Source organism: Notamacropus eugenii, chromosome 5 (genome assembly GCF_028372415.1).
Source record: "Notamacropus eugenii isolate mMacEug1 chromosome 5, mMacEug1.pri_v2, whole genome shotgun sequence".
NCBI classification, from domain to species: domain Eukaryota; kingdom Metazoa; phylum Chordata; class Mammalia; order Diprotodontia; family Macropodidae; genus Notamacropus; species Notamacropus eugenii.
The window spans coordinates 362,129,544-362,148,629 of record NC_092876.1 but is presented as its reverse complement, the minus strand read 5'-3'; the positions used below and the strand labels follow the sequence as shown (position 1 = coordinate 362,148,629).

The window sequence follows — 19,086 nt, the reverse complement described above, 5'->3', positions numbered from 1 at the left end:
GTTAGGATAGGAAGTGTCCAGGCACAGCAAATAAGCCAATGAAAGTGAATCATAGAGTATGTGGAAGACAGTGAAAGAATACTGAAAAGGTAGAAAGGGCCCAAGTTGTGATGGGCTGAAAATGCCAAACAGAATACTTGATATCGATTTCAGAGGTAATAGTGAGTTAGTAGAGTTCATTGAGTAGAGGGATGACATGGTCAGACTTACATTTTAACAAATTCATTTGGGTAGCTGAGTGGAAGACAGTTTGGAACAGAGAGAGACTAGAAGCCAGAGAGGCCAATTAAAAGGCTAGTTTTAAAAATTCATTTTATTTTCAATTCACAGAATAAAACAAGCATTTCCATAACAGCATACAATAAAATGATGATTATATATGAAACTGCAAATTTACCATGTACAATTTGGTATTCCCTCTAAATATACAAAAAAGTTATCATGTAAATTTTCTTTTTTCCTTCTTTTGCTTCCATTCCCCTCCCCTTACCATAGAGATGGCTACCATTAGACACAAATAGGTATATATACATATGTATGTGTGTATGTGTATGTGTGCATATATGTATATGTGTATAGTTATTCTATACATACTTCTATTTATCAGTTCTTTCTCTGGACAAAAATTATTACAATGATCCAAGAGAGAGGTAATCAAGTCTTGTACTAGGATGGTTGAAGTGGGAATGTATTTGAGAGATGTAAAAGTAGAAACAAGAAGATTCAGCAACATTTGGTTTATATTGGATGAATGGGAAGATCTGTGGATGACACTGAGTGATTGGAGGGATGGTGGCTATCTCTATAGTAATGGGAAAGTTTGGAAGAGGAGACGGTTTAAGAAGAAAGAAAATGAATTTTATTTTGTGTTGAGTTTGAAATACCTATGGGACATCCAGTTCAAGATGTCTAAGAGGCAGCTAAAGATGTATGACATACTCAGGAGAGAGACTAAGGCTAGATATAAAAATCTGACACTCATTTGTATTGAAAAGATAATTGAACCCATGGGAGGTAATGAAATCACCAAGTAAGATAGTATAGAGTGAAAGGAGAAGATTGCCCAGCCCAGCAAGGCACTGTTGGTAGAACTATGAATTAATTGGTTCTAGCCATTCTGGAACACATTCTGGAACACAGTTTGGAACTATGGCCCCCAAATTACCCAATCTTGCATATACTTCAAAGCATCCATACCACTAGAGATCAATGAAAATGGAAAAGATCTATATGTACAAAAATATTTCTAATAACTCCATTCATAGTAGACCAAAATTAGAAACTAAGAGACTATTCTATTGGGGAATGGCTAAACAAAATACCCTATATGAGTATAATGGAATGTTACAGCCCCATAAGAAATGATGAAATGGACAGTTTCAGAGGAAACTGGAAAGATCTTTATGATCTAATGTAAAGCAAAGTGAGCAGGACTAGGAGATTCATTTCTACAGTGACAACAACATTATAGAGAAAAACAGCTTTGAAAGACTGTAGAATCCTGATCAATGCAATGATAAATCTTGAGCCCAGAACATTGAAAATGAAACATGACACCTACCTCCTGCCAGAAACATACATTCTCTGTAACAGCCAATCTGGAAATTGTTTTGCTAGACTACACGTGTTTATGATAAGGGTTTTATTTTTTGTTTTGATGTTGTTATTGTTCAACAAGAAGGGAACAGTGTGTGGGAAAAATTTCAAATATATGTAAAAGTAAAAAGAAAATTAAGGGAGCCCAGGATAGAGCATTGGAGGATAGTCACAGTTAGTTGACATGACAGATGAAGAACTAGCAAAAGAGATTTTAAATGTATAATATTAATTATGGAATTCAATTTCAAAAAGCTATGCAAAAAAAGCCTTTTCTAACTTTCAAAATTATTTTCTTTGGTCTTCAAAGGCATTTTTATTTCTATATTCTTTCAACTTAGCAACAGGCAATATTCCAAAAGTTCATTTTTCATTTTGTTGCTTAAATCTAGGAATGTGCTTTTCCACAAAAACAATGTTCTAAATGATGGTTAGCTTTCCAAATGATCATGGGATATCATGACCTCATAGACTAATAGGATATAAGGGTTTGAGACCTTGGAGATCATCTAATCCAGGTCCTTCATTTTACAGGTGAGAAGACTGAGGCCCAGAGAGGTAGTGACTTACCATAGTCATACAGCTAGCTAAAGGCAGAAGTGGCATTAGTATCTATTTCTCTGACTTCCAATTCAGAGACTTTTAGTATGTATCATGATAATAATAGACATACTTTTTCCCAAAAAAAAAAAAACCCCAAAAACTATTCTTTCCTTGCTGTAAGGAACTCCTAGTAAAAAATTTGCATCTACTAATGCAGACCAACAAGTTTTTGGAATTTACAGTCTTAGGGGTAGTCTGAGGGGTAAATGACTTGCCCAGGGTGACACAGCGAAACTCTAATAGAGACAACACTTAACCTTGACTCATCTGTCCTTCAGTTCATTAAACCAAGCTGCTTTTCAATAAAGATAATAACTACAAGGGCGGAGCCAAGATGGCAGAGTAGAAAGTCAAGCCTGCTGTAGCTCTCCCCCAAAAGCCCATAAAATACCTATAAAAATGACCCTAAACAAGTTCTAGAGCAGCTGAAGCCACAAAATGATAGAGTGAAAGAGATTTTCAGTCCAAGGCTGGATACCAACAGAAAAGGTCTATCACACTGGGCTCAGAGCAGAGGGCAGCCTATGGAGCACAGCCCTTGGTTGCCCAGCATAACAGGGACAGGACTGGAGCAGGCTTCAGGGTGCAGAATTCCAGGTAGCAGCTGTGGTTTCCAGATTCCTCAACCCACAAATCCCAGAGATAGCTTCAAAGATCAATGAGAAAGCTCTTTCACCTGGGTGAGAAGAAAGCAGAGTCCTGCCCTAGCCCCAGTCGCAGACAGCTGTAGCATCCATTTTTGGAGCCCTCAGACTAAGGACACTGGGGGAATTGAGACCCTGGGCTGGGTCTCAGCCCTGAGTGGAGGCCCTGGGGTGAGGAGAAGCACTGGCTTGTGGAGCTGGAGATGGCTGTGGAGAGGGAGCCCTACTCACAGATCCTGGGCAGAAAAGCTTATGGTTGCTTCCAGACTAGAGCACAGGTCATGAGAGGAGTAAACTCCTCTCCCTTGGTTGTGAGGAACTGAGAACTTACAGGTCCCCAGTGTATACCCTCCACTTGACAGAGGACTCAAAAGTTGAGTAATTGGCTGGGAAAATGCCCACAAAAGGGAAAAAATAAGACAATAGAAGGTTACTTTCTTGGTGAACAGGTATTTTCCTCCATCCTTTCAGATGAGGAAGAACAGAGCATGCCATTAGAGGAAGACACCAAAACCAAGGCTTCTTCATCCTAAACCTCCAAAATAAATTTGCATTGGTCTCAGGCCATGGAAGAGCTCAAAAGAGATTTTGAAAATCAAGTAACAGAGGTGGAGGAAAAATTGGGAAGAGAAATGTGAGCGATGCAAGAAAATCATGGAAAGAGAGTCAACAGTTTGCTAAAGGAGGCCCAAAAAAATGCTAAAGAAAATAACACCTTTAAAAAATAGACTAACCCAAATGGCAAAAAAGGTTCAAAAAGCTATTGAGGAGAAAAATGGTTTAAAAGCAGAATTAGCCAAATGGAAAAGGAGGTTCCAAAGATCACTAAAGAAAACAGTTCTTTAAAAACTAGAATGGAGCAGATGAAAGATAATGACTTTATGAGAAACCAAGAAATTATAAAACAAAACAAAAAGAATGAAAAAATAGAAGACAATGTGAAATATCTCTGGAACAAAACTGACCTGGAAAATAGATCCAGGAGAGACAATTTAAAAATTATGGGACTACCTGAAAGTTATGATGAAAAAAAGGGACTAGACATCATCTTTCATGAAATTATTAAGGAAAACTGCAGAGAGTGAAATAAATATTAAAAGAATCCACCAATCATCTCCTGAAAGAGATCTGAAAAGAAAAACTCCTAGGAATATTGTAGCCAGATGCTAGATTTCCCAAGTCAAGGAGAAAATATTGCAAGCAGACAGAAAGAAATATTTCTAGTATTGTGGAAATACAATTAAGATAACACAAGATCTAGCAGCTTCTACATTAGGGGATTAAAGGGCTTGGAATATGATATTTCAGAAGTCAAAGGAGCTAGAATTAAAACCAAGAATCACCTGCCCAGCAATACTTCAGCAGGAAAATGGTCATTCAATGATATAGAGGACTTTCAAGCATTCTTGATGAAAAGACCAGAGCTGAATAGAAAATTTGACTTTCAAACACAAGAATCAAGAGAAGCATGAAAGGTAAATAGGAAGGAGAAATCATAAGGGACTTATTAAAGTTGAACTGTTTATATTCCTACATGGAAAGATAATATTTGTAACTTTTGAGACTTTTCTCAGTATTTGGGTAGTAGGAGGGATTATATGCATATAGACAGAGGGCATAGGGTGAGTGGAATAGGAAGGGATTCATATCTAAAATAATAAAATTAAGGAATATATTGGGAGGAGAAATGGAATGGGGCAAATTATCTCATAAAACATGCAAGAAAAAACTTTTTCAATGGAGGGGGAAGTGGGTGAGGTGAAAGGGAAAAAGTGAAGCTTACCCTCATCACATTTGGCTTAAGGAGGGAATAACATGCATACTCAATTTGGTATGAAAATCTATCTTACACTACAGGAAAATAGGGGAGGAGGCAACAAGTGAGATGAGAGGAATGATAGAAGGGAGGGCAAAAGGGAGGAGGGGGTAATTAGAAGTAAACACTTCTGAGGAGGGACAAGGACAAAAAAGAAAATAGAATAAATTGGGGACAGGATAGGATGGAGGGAAATATAGTTAGTCTTTCACAACATGACTATTATAGAAGTCTTTTGCATAACTACACATGTATAGCCTATATTGAATTGCTTGTCTTCACAGTGGGGATGTGTGGAGAAGGAGGAAGGGAGAGAAGTTGGAACTCAAAAATTTAGGAACAAATGTTGAGAATTGTTTTTGCATGCAACTGAGAAATAAGAAATCCAAGGTAATGGGGTATAGAAATCTATCTTGTCCTACAATAAAAGAGATAAAGTGGGCATAAAGGAATGGAGGGATGTGATAGAAGAGAGGGCATATTGAGGGAAGGGGTAATCAGAATGCACGGTGTCTTGGGGTGGAGGTAGGGGAGAGATGGGGAGAAAATTTGGAACTCAAAATCTTATGGAAATGAATGTTGAAAATTAAAAATAAATAAGTAAAATATTAAAAAGATAACAATATGAAAAATGATTTCAATCTTTTAAAATTTTCAAGTATATTACATATATTTCGTTTGAAACCTCAAAACAACTCTATGAGGCAGGTATTACAGGTATTAATATCTCAGTTTTACAGAAGGGGAAATTAAGACTCAGAGCAAATAAGTTTTTGGTGAGGCTTATACCCTGTCACCTCATCAACTCCAGATTCAGCTCTCACAGCAGTAACACACTCCCATTCCTTTCATATCTTAAACATTTGAAATAAGGGAGAGGACATCCCACAATCTCAGGATCCACGTGGCAGCTCCTTTGGGCTGACGCAAGGACTCTAAAGATGAAAACTAGTTGAGGCAGGGAAACAAGTCTTCCACCTCTGTATGACCTAGCTGCTCAGCACAATTCTTGTTACTAATTTTAGCATTATGTCTTCTCTATAATTACAGAATCATCCAATTTAATATTTCCAGTACAGGGAACTTCTGACAAGCAAACTCATTCTACTCAAGTAGGACTGTGCAATAGTGGACTTCATTACTTCCCTAATCCTGCTTTTTTTTTTTTTTTTTTTTTTTGCAGAATCAAGAAGAAAATAAAAGGAAAGCATTAAACTGTATCCAGGTGACAACTTAATTTTGAATAGGTACTTTCTTCATTAATTCCAGCCTGGTGTACAGGCTGGGTAGCTGACCTCTGAACCAGAAAGAATTTGGAGCTGAAGCTCTGTTTACTTACTAGCTGTGTGATCCTGGGCAAGTCACTTAACTTATCAGGGCAGTCATGCAGTCCTGCTTAGGTAGGAGATTGCTTGTTAAGAGTTCCCTGTACCAGGCAATTTTCAGAAGAAGAAATTAAAGCTATCTATAATCATATGAAAAAATGCTCTAAATCACTATTGGTTAGAGAGATGCAAATCAAAACAACTCTGAGGTACCACATCACACCTATAAGATTGGCAAACATGACAGAACAAGAAAATGATAAATGCTGGAGAGGATGTGGGAAAGTTGGAACACTAATTCATTGTTGGTGGAGCTGCCAGCGCATCCAACCATTCTGGAGAGCAATTTGGAACTATGCCCAAAGGGCTACAAAAATGTGCATACCCTTTGACCCAGCAATATCGCTACTACGACTATATCCCCAAGAGATCATAAAAATGGGAAAGGGTCCCACATGTACAAAAATATTTATAGCAGCACTCTATGTAGTTGCCAAAAACTGGAAGTCAAGGGGATGTCCATCAATTGGGGAATGGCTGAATAAATTATGGTATATGAATGTAATGGAGTACTATTGTGCCATAAGAAATGATGAACAAGAAGACTTCAGAGAGGCCTGGAAGGACTTATATGACCTGATGCTGAGTGAAAGGAGCAGAACCAGGAGAACTTTATGCACAGCAACAACCACAGTGTGTGAGAGTTTTTTCTGGTAGACTTAGATTTTTGTAATAACACAAGAACTTCTTACCAAAAAAAAAAAAAAAAAAATCCCAATGGAGGATCTCAAGGCAAAATGTCTGCCACACTCAGAGAAAGAAATATGGAAGTCACTCACATATTGTAGCAGATCATGTTTGTGTATGTGTATGTGTTTGTGTATCATGTTCTGATTTGTTATACGATTTCTTTCATTTATCTTAGTCTGACTACATAGCATGACTATAGTGAAAATATACTCAATAGGAAAGTATATGTAGAATCTATACAGAATTGTATGCAGTCGTGGGGAGGGAGGGGGGTAGTGGGGAGTAGGTGGGGAGGGATAAAATCGCAATTGTATGGCAGTGATTGTTAAACATTACAAAATAAAAAAAAAAAAAGAGTTCCCTGTACCAATGAAATCATAGGTCAAATACCTTTCCCTGTTCTTTCCATCCATTTGTTCTTTTGAAAGCAAAGTTCTTCCAAGCTGATGTCATGTAGCAGATGGGAGACACCTTTCATTTTTCAGGAAACTGAAATGTGTTCATCATTCTCATTTAGATCACAGTCAACTCATATTGGTCAAATATGACACTAGGAACTGGCAACCAAGTGGAGCGGTTGATAGAGTGCAGGGCCTGGAGTCAGGAAGACCTGACTTCAAATCCAGCCTCAGACACTAAATAGTTGTGAGACCCTGAGCAAGTCAACTAACTCTACTTATCACAGTTTCCTCATCTCTAAAATGAGCTAGGGAAAAATGGCCAACCACTTCAGCATCTTTGCCAAGAAAATCCCAAAAGGAGTCATGAAGAGTCATTCATGACTGAAAAACAACTAAACAACAACATTAGTAATTATTTAGTTATTACTTCTAATCAGATTATAGACCTCAGTGACATGTTATGAGAGTGTTATGGTAGTATTAATAATATTGTGTTCATGGCAGCCTAATCTCCTAATCTGGAGAAAAACCATAAGGTACTTTGTTAGCAGTTTAAATATCTGTATACACACACACATACACACATAAAACCAAAGGAGTAACAGAGCTGAGTTCATGAAGTTACGTATTAGAAGCCAGTATTGAGATTTGTTATTCAGCAGCCTGGTCAAGAGAAACAGTGGATTTAATCCTTTGGGTAAGAAAGGGATAGGTAACTTTCAGGTCATTAGAGATCACTTACCATCCTAGAAAACCAAGTTGAACAAGATTTTATCTGGTCCTGTGAAAGAGCTAATTAATGCAATGCCACAACCTGATCATTTCTTCCTTTTCATCTTGTATCACTCCTATGAAGCAGTTGATTTATGGACTAGTAGAGAAGCAATGTGGAATAATAGGCTAAGAGACCTGGTTTTCCTCAAATGACTTTCATGGGTGAATTAATCAACTGGCATTTATCAAGTGGTTGCTCTGTGCTAGGCACTAGGATACTAAGAATAAAACAGCTCCTGCCCTCAAGGAGCTTATATTCTTCTACCAGGAGAAACAACATGTATGTGTATAAGTAAATATGATATTTGATGCATATAAGTAGTAACTTTTACAGCTGAGGCGGTAGAGAACAGGAAAATCTTCATGTAGGAGATGATATTTGAACTGAACATTTAAGAAAAGTAGAGCTTCCAGGGAGGAAGAGCTGAAAACACTGAATTCTGGGAATGGGGAACAGTCTTAGACAAATTGCTTCCCATTTCCAGACCTGTTTCTTTGTTTGTAAAATGAGCAGTGTAAATTAAATGAACATTCTATGGTGAGTTTTATTTCTTCAGAGTTTGAGTTTATCAACAGCAACCTAATTCTTTTTTTTTCCACCCTAGAGAACCTTCCTTCCACCCTTTTGGTGACGCCCACCACCACTATCACTATTATAGGAAGGACCTCTCCTGCCACAGTGCACCATTTCTAGCACCTGGACTCACCCTTCTCCCTCACTCCAGTCCTCCATTTATGCACTTGTTCTCCCTTAGAATATTGCTTCTGTAAGATAAGGACTCGCTGTGTCTGTCTGTGTCTCTGTCTCTCTTTTTTTTCCTACCTCTCTCTGTCTCTCTGTTTCTCTGACTCTGTCTCTGCTTCAATCTTCGTCTCTGACACTGTTTTTCTGTCTCTCTATCTCTATCTCCCTTTCTCTTTGTCTTTGTCTCTGCCTCTCTTTCTCCTCTCTATCTCTGTATCTTTCTCTACTTCTCCATTTCTGTTTCTCTTTATCTGTTTCTCTATTTTTGTCTGTCTCCATTTCTGTCTGTGTCTGTTTTTCTGTCTGTGTCTGTCTCTCCCTGCTGCTATCTCTATTTCTCTCTGGCTCTGTTCTCATTATCTGTCTCTGCTTCTGTCTTTGTCCCTCTCTACCTGCCTCTGTCTCTTGTTCTGTGTTTCTCTCTCAATCTCTCTCTGTCTCTGTCTCTCTCCTTCCCAACAAAAGCAAATATGAAAAATAAGGCCTGCCATTTCCCAAGCTTATTTCCTTATCTGTGAAATGGGGACAGTCACACTGACACTACCTATATACCCAACAGGGTTGTTGTGTGGATAACATTTTGAAAATGGCAAAGGTATGTCATAAAGGTGAGCTATAGCACCTTAATTTTTTAAAGCACTTTCATTTTTCACATCCCCTCTTTACTCTCAACAACCATGTGAGGGAAGATAGATATCTTACAGTTGACAAAGCAGAGTTATGAACAAGTTAGGTGATTTGTCTAAGGTTTCACAGCTAGTAGGTAACAGAGGCCAAACCAGAATTTCTTAGATGCCCAAGTATAAGACTAGAAAAAATCATTGTCAATTTCCCTTTCTCCTATCCTGAATTCTGAGCTTCCACTAAAAAAAAAGTGTATTGTGTTCATGATCACTTTATGAATAAAGTGATAATAAATAAGTGAGAAAATGAAACTCCTGGTTGCTTCTTTTCCTCCAGGTGTGTCCCAGTACTGAAGAACTCTTCTGTTTTGAGATAAAGAGGCAATTATGACCACATTGAACAGGTAAGAAAAGCCTTCAGCTTTTTGGCACGATTCTGTAAAACCTTCCAAGACAACAGAATTCTGGTCACTGCTCCTGTAACCTGGGAAATCATTCTCCTATTCCCCTACATTTTGCTCTAAATACCACATTTAGAGAAAAGAAGATCTTTTGCAAGGGTTCTTAACTTGAGGCCTAGGTACTTGGGGTTTTTTGCATATTTTTATTATCATATTTCAATATAATTGGTTTCCTTTAGAATTCTACACATTTTATGTTTGCATTAGTTTTTTTTTCCAGAGAAAGGGGTCTGTGATATTTAAAAAAGAAACCAAAAAGTTAAAAACCTCCGCCAAAATTTTAAGGAGAACAGTTGAAAAGTTGGAAACAGCAGTTAATCAATTTGTGAGCTTTAGAAGACCAGTGATAACTTACTTTGAAGCTTAAACCTCAGTAAAGAACAAGGAATGAATGGGATGATTTATTCTGGGAACCAGATTAATTAAATTTGGAGACGCTAATCACTTCACCTTAATTTACTTTCCATCATCTTTCAGAACTTCTTTAAGTGTCTTTTTATCTTGCTTCATTTTTTTCATGTGTTTATGAATGTCTATTCTTCCTTTATACATGTCTTTTTCCAGGCATTTATGTCTCTGCATCCCTGTCTTTCCTTTTCTTTGCCTCTCTCCCCATCCCTGCCTGTCTTTCTGTCTCTCCTCTTTCCCCCCATTTGTCTGTGTTTTCTCTCTTTCAGTGCCCACTCAGTTTAGGTCTTCCTTTTCTAGAAGCAGGCAGGCTGCCCATACACCCAGAAGTTAGCTGACAGCTAGGACAGGTGCTGGAAGAGACTCCACTAGGAAATCTGACTCTCTGGCCCTACACCATTCCAGCCTGACCTGTGTGTGGGCTTTCCCTTACCCTGCTGACCCTGATATCTGGTGTTCTTTACCTTGAACTCAGCAGCAGAGTCATAACTTCTATGCCCCTCATTTCTTCTTGTGTCTACCACAGCTAATTCTTCCCCCATCGGCTCCCCTTTCCACCAGGCCCCAGATGCTCCGATTTCTATTTCCAAGTCCAGTTTAATGACTGATTCAAACTCCTAATTGCTTCTTTCCCTTGGCAGTTTGTTTTGGTGTTCCTGACCCCAGGCTGCACCCTGGGCCAATTAACCCCACTACAGGATCTCAGTGGCAAGAGCCAAAGTGGCTTCTCTTGACATTCTCTTGTCTGGTTTTATCTGATTTTCCCTTTATCCAGCTTTGCCTCATTTTTCCTGCTTTTCTTCACTCTACATACCTTTCTTCATCTTAATCTGTTAATTATCTGTAATTTGAAACACATTTTAAATAAAAATTTATTTAAATACATGGGAAAAATAAATTCAAATATATTTTTAAGACATATAGATAAATGTATGTTTTCCTGATGGTCATCAGGAAAAAAAAGATCTCTCTTCCACTGATAAAAAGCATGCAAAAACAGTTCTTGGCCTCAATATTCTTCTGCCCACTCTTAAAAATTCTGCTTACTCATGGCAGTCAGGGCAATCAGAATGTTTGAATTCTGGGAAAGTATGATGGTTTCTCTTTCCAGGAAAATACTAAGCCTGCCATGCAGTAAAAGGAATTGTAATCTCTTCATCTACAACAATGAAATGAGAAGCAGCATAGAATATTGAATAAAGAACCAGTCATATGGATCAGGAAGATCTGGGTTCCAGTCTCACCACTGCAACTGTCTGACCATAGACAAGTCACATGCTCTGGGTGCTCCCAGGCAGCTCTCTCAGCCTATAAGTTGTAAAACTCTTGTCAATCTACATTGATACAGGAAGTTTCCTTCTTAGAAGCTAGGATAGTAATGATGTGTGTTTGTCCTTCATTGCCAAAGAAGACCATGCCATCGGAAAAATAATGACATGACTTGCACTCCACTTTGTTTTGAGTGAGAGAGGGCTGTGCAGGTCACCAACCTCACTTTTCCTCCAGAGCCGTCAGAATCCAGAGACCTGATATTCACCAGGATGACTGGAGATGACCCAGGATGAGGCACTTGAGGTTAAGTGACTTGCCAAGCTAGTGAGTGTCAAGTGTCTGAAGTGAGATTTGAACTCAGGTCCTCCTGACTCCTCCACTGGTGCTCTATCTACTACACCACCTAGCTGCCCCAATACTAATGACAGAAATGATGACAGCGACAGAAATCATAGGTCCAAACAACAACATAACTAGAATGAAAAATAAGGTGGCACCAGAAAAAAAATCACTTATGATACTTCTGCCAATGTTTACAATGTTCAGATATCATTGAAACAGGGTATTTTTTTTAAAAAGACTTAGTCTCTTCACTTCACCCTGGGTAGAAAATTAGAGGGAATCAAAGTTTTAAATTTCTTTGGTGATTAAAAAAGAAACAAACAACAAATCTTTCTCATTGTATTCACAACACTAGATACATCTAGATGACCAAGGCTGTATCAGACCAAACTGAAAAATCCAATTGGTCCATTTCTCTGTGAGTCATCTCTGTGGATCATTCAAGTGGACACTTCAAAAACACCAGTTCTACTTCATTCATTCATTCATTCAATAAGTATCTATTAAGTACCTTCTATGTACTCTGTATTAGGCACTGGAGACACAAAGACAGTTTTATTAACATGCTTCTCAGCCCATTGAACTGATAGAATTCTAGCTTTAAGTCAGGTATAGTTTCATTTAGATATGCCTGTACTGACTGTTTTGATATGGGTAGATACGCCTATGTTGCCTGCATTAGATATGCCTGCATTGACTTCTCTGTTGTCACCCACAGCTAGTTGTACGATTCTAAAATCAAAAAATGTAAGAGCAGTAGCAAAGTGCACAGAGACTGTGTCTGAGATGGTCTGGGTTCACATCCTGCCTCTGATCTATACCGTGCGATGATAGACTAGTCACTTAACATTTTAATGCCCCAGACAGATCCCTAAGACTGTTAAATTACATGTGAGTAATCTACATCTCAAGCAAACCAAGTTACACTTACTAATGAAATCACAGATCTAGATACCCACCACCACCGCCACCACCACTATCACTGCCAAAAAAAGAGCAGGAAGGAACTTCACAACTCATTTAATCTAACCCTTCATTTCACAGATGATAACACTGAAATTATTATTTTTACATTTTTTATTATGTCTCCTGACAAGTCCAGAGCACGGGACTTAGATCCAGGAAGAGTTGAGTTCAAATCTTGCCTCAGAAACTCACTAGATGTGTAACTGATCAAGTTACTTAAGTTCTCTCAGCCTCAGTTTCCTTATCTGCAAAGTAAAGGGTTTGGACTCAGTCCCCTTCTAATGTCTGACTCTAAATCTATAATCTTATGACCTCAGGACCTAGGACAGGTACGTGTCACGGTAGATAGAGTGCCAGACCTGGAATCTGAAAGTCCTGAGTTCAAATTCAGCCTCAAACACTTAGTAGCTGTGTGAACCTGGGAAAGTCATGCAACCCTGTTTGCCTCAGTTTCCTCATCTGCAAAATGAGGTAGAGAAGAAAATGACAAACCATTCCAGTATCTTTGCCCATAAGACCCCAAAAGGGGCCACGAAGAGTCAGATATAACTAAAAATGGCTAAACAACAGTATGATCTTAGGAAATAGGTATTTACTAATTTAGAAAAAATATCTAACATTTCTAGGTCAATGCACCTAAGAAAGGTGGATTGCTCTAGGAATGACTGACCTAGAAATTGCATAGGGTCTCATATTTAGAACTGAAAGGAACCATAGAAGTCATCAAATATAGCACTGTCTCATTTTACATATAAGGAAACTGAGGCCCAGAGAGGTTAAGTGACTTGCCCAGGGTCACACAGCTCATAAGTAGCTAAGGTGAGATTCGTACCTAGGTATTCCTCAAACTAAGTTCAGCACGCTATTCAGTACCCCTTTCCAATTCAATCAGTATTTATTAAACTCTTATGCTTTAAAAGGCCTATGAATAATTAAAAATCAGTTTTTTCAGATGACCAAATCCTCTCATCATCAATCACCAGAGGGGAAAAAGGGGGATATTAGAGGAATAATTCTCTTTTCTAGGGCATTTTCCTTTTTTAAATATAATTTTAATTCCAAAGCCAGAGACAATTATGTCATTTGTTGTACAGACCAAGCAAGACAGGAATTGAAGAATGAGGCACTCAATCCAATCCCTTAAGTGACCCTCTTAATATAACTACTGGTATGTGAAACTGTGTCACTTAGGTCAGTAAATGATACACTATGGGAGTGGAAGGATTAACATATAATGAGGTGTTACATGTTGAATAGGGAAATGTGTGAGAAAGGCTCGAGTTTTTAAAAAATCTAAGTAAGCCATGTGAAGGGTATACACATTGTGTTTAATTAAGGAATATCATTGAGGAAATGTAATGGAGCACAGAAGAAGCAATGAAAGGAAAATCGAGGAATGACCTACTCCTCTCCCCAAATCTGGTGTAAAAGGCCACAGCTTTTAGTGCTACTGATTTTGAGAGATGGGATCAAAGGCAAGGGAGTAGGAACGTGATGATGCCACACAGCTCACACAGTAAGGTCACTTGGAATGTCTATTTGGCAAAAGTGAGTAATAGAGTGAGATCTTGGTAGGAAGAGCCAGCAGTCACAAGTAAGCTTCAAGTCTTGCCTGGTTCACTGCCTTGGTTTACTTCTGAAGAAACGACCAGGAGAAGTAGATTCTGAGAGTAACCCTTATTGGAGCAGTCTCTTTTCATTGCCTGGAGATAATGAGTTAGGTAGCCATGGTAGAACTGAGCTAACCTTGAAGGAAAAAGATCTACATTCAAATCTAGCCTTTGGCTAGGTGACCTTGGACAAATCATTGGCTATACCTTTTACCAGTGAAATCACAGATCCTATCCAAGATAATAGCAACAACAATAATTAGGTACCTTTAGAGATGGGTGAACCATGCTTGAGATGTTGAAGTTCCTCTTTAGGAAGTTTTAGTTTCATTTGAGGGATGAGGTCAGAAACCATATTGCCAAGTTTGAGAAGTGAATAGAGAAGTAGAGACAGTAAGACTTTCTCAAGGAATTTAAGCAAGGATAACAGCTTGGGGGCATAGTAGGATCTAGTGAAGGTGTTTTTGAGATAGAAGAAATTTGGGTGTTTTTAAAGGCAATATGACAGATACCTTAGGGAAAGGTTGAAGTTTCAAGAGAGCCTCAGTTTCCCCTTATATAAAATGGGTATGATGATGATGTATGTTCGCCCTTTGTTGCCGAAAAAGACCATGCCATCAGAAAAATGATGACATGACTTACATTTGACTTTGTTTTGAGTATGGGAGGGCTGTGCAGGTCACCAGCCTCACTTCTCCTCCAGAGTCATCTGAATCCAGTGACCAGATATTCATCAGGATGACTGGAGATGATCCAGGATGAGGCAATTGGTGTTAAGTGACTTGCCCAAGGTCACACAGCTAGTGAGTGTCAAGTGTCTGAGGTGAGATTTGAACTCAGGTCCTCCTGACTCCTGCACTGCTGCTCTATCCACTGCACCACCTAGCTGCCATGATGATGATACCTATACCAGGAGTAGACTGAAGCCAGCTCTTACTGACTTGCAAGAGGCGACTATTAAATTGTCACTGTGAGCATTTACACCCCAGAAATCTTCAAATGCAGTAAACTGGGGCTCATTTTATGGTTTTAATGAGTGAATTGTCTAAACTTAAAGTAAAGAAGAAAATGTTAATAATACGGATTAAACATAAATGTGTGCTGGGCATACATAGAGAGCCTGTGTGTTATACATTTCCTGTCATATACCCCTGTATATTACTCACTTTTACAAAGGTGGCATGAGATTCAGATGAAATAATGTATGAGAAGAGTTTTTTTAAACTTTGAAATAGTGTATAAATAGCAGTCACAATTTGTCACCACTAGTAGAAAAAACAACTGAAGGACACATCATTCTGTTGAAGGGTGAGAAGATAAGCTTTGTATAAAAAGGATCAAGTAGAGCCTCTTCTCTTTACCACCTAAATATCAGGCTACCAAGCTTTCTCACTCCACTGTTAAAGAGTGGGGAGAAGTGTTATTAAATATGCTTCAAGGATGCAACCTTACTGATCTTACATCAAGAACTCATCACAGATCAGTCCTCAGTGGTAACCTACATTCCCAAAGTTCAGATACTGTAGGTTGGCAAGACACACAAGAAGCTACACACAGAATATAGAAAAAGGGAAACAAATGTCAGAATCCTACAACCATGTTCCTCTGCCCCAACAATACTTCAGCCTATCCACAACTCTCTCTGACTCCAGGCACTTTGTCTGTCCTGTGGTAATTTCAAATGCATTGGAGGCCTTGTTTGTTCTAGCCTAATGTACTGGCTGGAAGGATTTATGCACTCCTCAGGGCCAAGGGACAAAGCTACTCCATTCTTGCTTCTGCCACTCAATTGTTCTGCTGTCCCTGGTTGGCTACCAGCAAGGACAAATGTGATGAATATGATGACATGGGCCCACTTCCTCACCATGACCATATTTTTTTCGTTCCACAACTAAGCCCCAACAATTGGCTCAGTAGTGGCCACTACTGATTGCTATCTGCTCTCATCATTTTTTCTTAGCTTAGTTCTCTCTACACTGAGATTATCTTTTGGGAAAGGAGATAGGCCCTTCTCCATGCTTACTGAAGAGAGCTTACCACCCTACTTAGAGTTAAGTGATCTTAAAATTAAGCATTACGGGGCATTGTGTGAATATCTTCCAAAAACAATCAATGGAAAAATTTGTAAAAGAAAATTTTCTGTAGGACTTCATTTCTTATCATACTAAGAGTTGTATGGGACACAACATGGGACTTTGTACTAGGCAAAGACTCTAATAGAGGAAGGAGCTTTAGAAGGCAAGGAGATCTTAAAAATGAGACTGAGAAAACTATAGATGTAGGTAGATAGGAGTGGCAAAATATAGAGCAGTATTTGAGGTAGAAAGAGAAAAGATGGCCCATGTGTGGATGTGGTTACGGAGTCCCAAACGCTGGCATCCCATCTCAACCAAGATGATTTCTATAGAACCAAGGTGAGACTACTCTTCTCTAGAATGTCCTGATGGACTCCAAGAATCTGACAACAACATGGTCACCATTCAAACTGTCTACAAAATGACTGTTCTCTTCAGCTATGCTGGAAAGTCAGGAGGGTTGAAGAGGAGTTAGATAGCAGATTTGTGCCTCTTTGTGTATGCACATAAGTGAATGGGGACCCAGCTAGCTGGGTAACTCAGCTCATCCTCTCCCTTCTCTCCCCTCCCTTCTTTCTCCTCTCAAAGGAAGGTAAATTTGGATGGCCAGAAGATGCCCACTTAACTTGAGATTTACTGGCTAGTAAATTTCTTCCTTCCTTCCTTCCTTCCTTCCTTCCTTCCTTCCTTCCTTCCTTCCTTCCTTCCTTCTTTCTTTCTTTCTTTCTTTCCTTGTTTCTTTCTTTCTGTTTGTCTTTTTTCTTTGTTGTCTTTCTCAAAACCTTATTAAACCCAGGGCACTCTGAAGCCCATAAATTGGACAACAATAGGTCCCTGCCCAAACTCCACTTAATAGTTTTTTTCTGGACCCTCCTGGCTTAAGAGTGATTATCAACAGAAACTGCCTGAGTCCTAGAACACAGGGCTTGTGGAGCATCTTGTCTGGTGCAGATAGACTTGAGAACTGCCTAAGCTATGGCCGCCATCCAAAAAAAGTTGGTTATGGTTGGTGATGGTGCATCTGGTAAGACATGCTTGCTGATTGTATTTAGCAAAGACCAATTCCTTGAGGTTTATGTGCCCATAGAGTTTAAAAACTATGTAATAAATATTGAAATGGATGGAAAACAAGTGGAGTTGGCTTTGTGGGACACAGCTGTTCAAGAAGATTATGATCACCTTAGATCTCTTTCCTAACCAGATATTGATGTTATACTTATCTCTTTTTCTATCAATAGCCCTGATAGTTTAGAAAACATCTCAGAGAAGAGGACCGTGGAGGTGAAGCATTTCTGTCCCAAGGTGACCATTATCCTGGTTGGGAGATCTTCGAAATGGTGAGCACATGAGACAAGAGCTGGCCAAGATGAAGCAGGAGCCAGTGAAACCTGAACAAGGCAGAGACATGGCAAATCAGACTGGTGCATTTGGTTATATGGAGTGTTCAGCAAAGACCAAAGACAATGTGAGGAAGGTTTGTGAAATGGTCACAAGAGTGGCTTTGCAAGCCAGATGTGGAAAGAAAACATCTGGGTGCCTTGTCTTGTAAACATAGTGGAAAGCCCAAGCCCTCACTCAGTTAATTTTTGAAGTGCTGTTTATTAATCTTAGTGTATGATTACTGACCTTTTTCATTTATCCATAACTTACTTTAAGGTATTTTCAAATCATAAATCATCTTTCTACCAGTATTTAGAAGCCACCCATGATTGCTTAACGACAGTCTGTGCCCAACACACCTGTGCACACCAGGGTCCCTCTGATATTATTCTTAATAACTTTCTTCATTCTCCCAACCAGTACATCTGGCACTAATTCAAGGAAATTCTTAACTTCTTGCTTCTTTCTAAAGAGAGAAAAGGTAATACTTTTGTGCATTGGGCTTTAACTACTTTTGTACCTAACATGTCCTGTTGCTGTCAACTGCAGGGCCCTCTGGGTAATAAATATAAAGTCACTTCAGAGCAGGACCTCTTATAAGGCTCTCATTGGTATAGCTCTGAGGTATCATTCAACTGTTTGAAAATGGGACCCAGCCAGAGACAACAAGTCCCTGTACAGCTGTGGCAAAGCTACAGTTCTGTGGTTTCATTTTAGTTACCTTAGAGTTACTGCCACTTAATGCATGCCACCAAAAAATAAATATATCTACCCCAGCTTAGATGGCGTATTTTTTGTATAATTGGATTTCCTAATGCTGATATGTTATCTCTACACAAGATCTCTTTGGGTTTTGTTTTTTAGCAAAGTTCATTTGAACATAAAGTCAGATGAAAAAGCATTTGAAATTCCTGTTTGTCACATCCTCCAGTAAATGACAGCCATTAGTAGTTCCTTTTTTGCACAACATAGGCCAGTGTCACCCCTGTCTCCTGGAGTGGGAGTCAGTGAATGGGGAATTGATTCCACCCCAAGGCAATGCTGTGGTTCAGAATGATAGGTCTGAACTCAAGTTGCAGCATCTTGGTCTATACAATATTTCTTTATTTCTTACTCTTCCAGTGGTGACTCCCCTTAATCTCCTGGGGGAGCTTGCTACCCATTCTCTTTATTCATGGCCAAGGTCCCCCTTGGAACTTCTCATTCCTTCCCAACTGACTAAACATTTTTGTGTATCAGTTAATTTTTTCCAACTACTAATAGAATAAAGGCAGTTTAAAAAAGAAAAAGAGTGA

General features: G+C 38.9%; 1 pseudogene; it reads left to right on the top strand.

Annotated features, from left to right (window-relative positions):
* Positions 1–17,386: 17,386 nt before the first annotated feature.
* LOC140509275 (transforming protein RhoA pseudogene) lies at positions 17,387–18,029 on the top strand (annotated as a pseudogene).
* Positions 18,030–19,086: the final 1,057 nt, after the last annotated feature.